The 4033-nt window shown below is 36.3% G+C and overlaps 1 pseudogene; it reads left to right on the forward strand.

Annotated features, from left to right (window-relative positions):
* The first annotated feature begins 3021 nt into the window (after positions 1–3021).
* On the forward strand, positions 3022–3220 carry LOC111152485 (annotated as a pseudogene).
* The last annotated feature ends 813 nt before the right edge of the window (positions 3221–4033 follow it).

Here is a 4033-nt window from a genome sequence, read left to right on the forward strand (position 1 = left end):
CTACTCTCAGATAAACTAGCAGTTTATATGCTCCACTTACCTACCTTTGGGGCCTCATCTTACTCCTTGTTAGTACTTCCAAATGTTGGATTCAGCTTCAGACCACCTGTTCTGATCTCTTGTTCTATTTCCAACATTCTAAGTTTTCCTTCCTCTCATCCTCCCAACTGAAGTAGTCAAACTATCCCCATGCCTTATTAGAAATTGTTGTAGTTCTAGCTCTAGGCTTTAGATTTTTCCTTACAATTGTGCTGTGGTTACTTGGTCCCTGTCTGATCATATTTTGAAATATGGTAACTTTACCTGGCAAATAATGTCAGGACAAAGAGATACTTGGTGAAAATGCTTCACCTTTGAAGATAGGTTTACAAAATCATCATCATCACCCCCATTATCACAACAACAGTAATAATAACAGTTGCTCCATACTTAAGAGACTGCAAAGATTTCTCACTGCTTCCAAAATGCTGTCAAAATTTTAGCTTGACACATATAATATATAATTCAGCTCTACACTTTCTTTTCTGACATTTACTGTTCCTTCTTTGCACACCCCCCCCATAAACACTAGGATCAAACCTCTTCATCGTTTTAGAAAAATGGCAAGCCTTTTATACATTTCTTTCTTTGTATATGCTTCCCACTGTCTAGAGTATATCCTCTATTTTACTGACTTTCAGAATTTCCACTACGGCATCTCACATGCAATACTGTTTATTTGTGACTCTTGGCTCACTAGACTGTGCTCCTGGAGGGAAGGGAATATAAGTCAACCATAGAGGTATCAAGCAAACAATGGACATTTAATTTCAGTGACTGAATAATAAATGAACCAAAGGCAACATGATAGTAATTACATCTATAAATAAGGATCTCTGTGATGTTAGAATAAAGTAGATAAATCAGTGAGTAGTATATTGTTCAAGAGATACTCATATAAGAAAGGATGAAAAATCCAGAAAGATACCACATTTTTCTTCTTTGTTACTTGCAGAACAAGGAAAAACTTGATTCTACATCAAAAGCAGTCCAAAGAATGTTACTTTACATTCCCATCAAAGACTAATTCAGAAATTATGTCACAAATTTCTAACATATAACATCTACTCAAACCCCCACCTGTAATGTCAGACACACTTCTTCTATGTGAAGCAGAGATAAGGACCATGAATGACACAAACACATTTTCAGGTCTTTGATGATATTAAGGAATAATTGATAACTGTATTGTACTTAAATTAGAAAATTATCCTTAAATTTTAGTGGTATATAGTAAAAACACTGGTGTGACATCAACGATGGCTTCAAACATAATATGAAATGGTGAGACAGTAAGAGCGTGGATATAGCAGCTTTACCAAGTGTTGATGGGTGTTTAGGACAGGTGATGGATAATGGGAATTCATTAAAGTATCTGTCTACTTTTGGATGTGCTTGAAATTCTCTCAATGTATTTAAAAAAACATTTTCCATCATGACCAAGGCTACATAGTTGTGAACAAATAAAGTGACATCAAATACTTGTTATTGTTACTTCTGAGGCACTCTGGAATTTTCTATTTTATTCTTTCCCTTCTATTTTAGTAAAAAAAAAATAATGATGACTCCTAAATTTATTTGTTTTTTCTACTGAGCCATGGAAAACACTGTTTTATACAATGGAATAATCCTTCATATGTTCATTTTCCCCCCTGTCCAATGCACACTCTATGAGTTTTCCACATTTCATATTAAATACCAACCTTCTCATAAGGTTCACAAACTTTAAGCATCTCATACCCCTGATGTTGCTCTAATTTTGTCACATAGCATAGTGTGGCATCTTAAAAAAAAAAAGTGACCTATTAAAATTATGTTCCTGACTATATATTCAAACAGAAACATTACTTTGACTAAAACAGTGTTATTCCAAGTGATGAAATTGTATCCTTTATTCAAATTTGACCTTCATATAAAATGAGAGTCCTCCCTTTATATACTCTTCTCTATGTTCCACTCTGTATGTAAGCCTCTGTACTCTCATTTTACTGGTCCTTCTAGCATTAGGATCTGATTATTCTTTAGCTTTGCAACCACAAATAAATGTCCAGATTCATAGACTCTCCAGGCATCCAAGTTATTCCTTAGCTTATGTTTGTACAGCCTATTTTTCAGATTTTTAAAAGCTGAATGTCATTCTGTGGTTTTAAATACTTTTCCATTTACCAAGGTGATTTTCAATCTTATTTTCTGTGGCACAAGCTAGGCCTCCTGGGATGGTGCCATCCACAAAAATAAATAAATAAATAAATAAATAAATAAATATTTAATAAATAAATGAATAAATACTTTTTATATAGCAGCATTTGGCTAAATGATAAAGTTGAATACTATTCAGTCCCACTGAACCATCTTTTTTACTGTGACCTCAACACAGTGACACTTTACTTCAAGCCTCAAGCCTACTATAACTGATGAAATAAACATAATAAATAAGGAACAACTGAGTATCACTAAGTTCTTGATAATAGTCTATATAGGTTATCTAAAAAGTGACAAACATAACAGTTTGGAGATGATTTAGTAGATATTCATTTATAACACCATATTGAAGAACCATAAGAGTAGATAAAATGAATATATAAACTTATGCATTGTGTTATAGTCTCTAGCCTTCTATAATTGTTCTTATGTGTTTTCATACTTTCTACAAATGTATGTTATAATCTTCAATATCTTTACTCCATAATGTGAAAGATGGTCTTTGATGGGTGCTAGGTAATTTAATATTCAGCATATTGAATTAAAGTCCAACTTTTCCTATTTCATTATTACTCTGACATAGGAAGATATAAAGACAAATAATATCCAGGCATAGAAAACATAATTTGTTAAGTACTTAAAGAAACATACCTACAAATAGATTTTGGTGATTATATATTGAATAACATTATGGGGAAAAAAAAAAAGAAAAAAACTTGGTGGGAGGGAAAATTTGAGTCAGAAGGAGTTGCAGATGAAATTACAACATCTGGTTTCGGCATGATCACGTTTCTGCAGTATTATCTCAACAGCAGGCAGACCAGATCTGTACACCAAAGAAGCCTGACCCTATGGGACAAGAGACCTCCTCTGTTCATCCTGCTGGTATCCCCTGGATGACAAATACTCTTGGCATTGAATCACTGTCAAGATACACTTCGAGGTGCTCATGACTCAGCAACCAAGACTTGTCCTTTGAGGGTCCCTTAAATTTCATGTCTCTTCTACAGCCTTCTCCCCTCAGAGACTTTTCCAAACCAAGCTCTTCAGTCTGTGCCCTGAAGCCTTGTTACCACCCTTGCTCTTTGGAATCCTGTTTAATTGTCACCTTTGATCACACTTGTGTGAGGCAATCATGGTTGCATCCCCCTTAAGGAGCCAGTTTTAATCTTCTTTTCATATTTTAAACCACTTTGAGGTTACTAAAAGGATCTGAAAGGTAGAACCAGAGCAAGATGGCAGAGGAGTAGGAAACTTAAATATCATTGGGTCCCAGGAGTTCAGCTGGATAGTTACCAAACCATTCTAAACACCTACAAACTCAACAGGAGATTGAAGAGAAGAAGAGCAGCAATTCTAGGAAAAGAAAAGCAACCACTTTCTAGAAGGTAAGACCTGTGGAGAAGTGAATCTGAGGTGAAAAATGGGAAGATAGACTGCAGGGGGAGGGGCCAGCTCCTGGCAGTCATAGAGCAGTGGAGCACAAAATCAGAACTTTAGAAAATGGTTCCACTAAGGGACATCACCCCAGAGGCTAAGTGGGGAGCCCTTGTGGGGACAGTGTGGTCTCAGGATCACAGAAAGATGAGGGGTTCCTGAGTATGACAGAGCTCCCAGATATTGGACTGGGAAAGCGGACTATAGAGATGTAACCAAGGATTATGCTGCCAGCTCAGGGTTACCTTAGACTGTGATGTGAGGCACACTCAAACCACTGTTCTTTGAACAGAGACCCCACAAGTGGCAGATACGGAGAGACCCCCTCCTTCCTTCTCTGGGAGGAGTGGCACAG

The sequence above is a fragment of the Enhydra lutris genome, unplaced genomic scaffold (genome assembly GCF_002288905.1).
Source record: "Enhydra lutris kenyoni isolate GAN:26980312 unplaced genomic scaffold, ASM228890v2 scaffoldscaffold28, whole genome shotgun sequence".
Lineage (NCBI taxonomy): Eukaryota > Metazoa > Chordata > Mammalia > Carnivora > Mustelidae > Enhydra > Enhydra lutris.